The sequence below is a fragment of the Lottia gigantea genome, assembly GCF_000327385.1.
Source record: "Lottia gigantea unplaced genomic scaffold LOTGIsca_99, whole genome shotgun sequence".
NCBI lineage: Eukaryota > Metazoa > Mollusca > Gastropoda > Lottiidae > Lottia > Lottia gigantea.
The window spans coordinates 345,111-345,820 of NW_008711185.1; positions in this window are offsets into that span (position 1 = coordinate 345,111).

Consider the following 710-nt stretch of genomic DNA (forward strand, 5'->3'; position numbering starts at 1 on the left):
AATCATTTAACAACATTCACGTCAGTGCTTGTTGACCACGGTCTAAACCTTACCCCGATTTTCTCGCAGGTTTTCAGGTCTGAAGGTCTTATCTTACGATATATGTTTTTAGAAAAGAAGTATGGTTGTGGGTTCAAGCCTCGGTTGGCGTGTGAAAGTCGGGTGATGTTGAATAAGTCATTATTCTGGTCGAACCATCTGAAAATGAGTACTGACTTTTCTGAAAAGATCAATGCTAAGAAGGTTTAGCATGGACCATCTGGTAGATCTAATTCTTGAGAGCCAAAGTTGTTATTCTTAAACGTTATCTTCGTTATTTCTCAAATGATCAATAGAAAACATCAAATATTTAATGTAGAGGCTAAGAAAAATGGAACAAATCCATCTTTCTTAGTAGAAGTGAGAACGCTGTCTTTACAGGCCATCTTAGTGTATTATGCAATTTGTCTACTCGTAACGCTAACTACTTACCGGGAATGACTTTGTTTTTGAACATTTGATTCAATTACCACTGCCTAGTAATCAATGCACAATTTCTCATGAAATATTCAAATAGGCAGGACCAATCTGTGGCAACAGTTTATAATCTACTCGCCTTTTAATTATTGTACAAAACGAAGGCAACCCAGTTCTTCAATTGATGTCCTTTGCTTACAGAGTTTAACAATAAAGTCACACGGAATGTATTGTGGCACTTCATAGATTCTGAA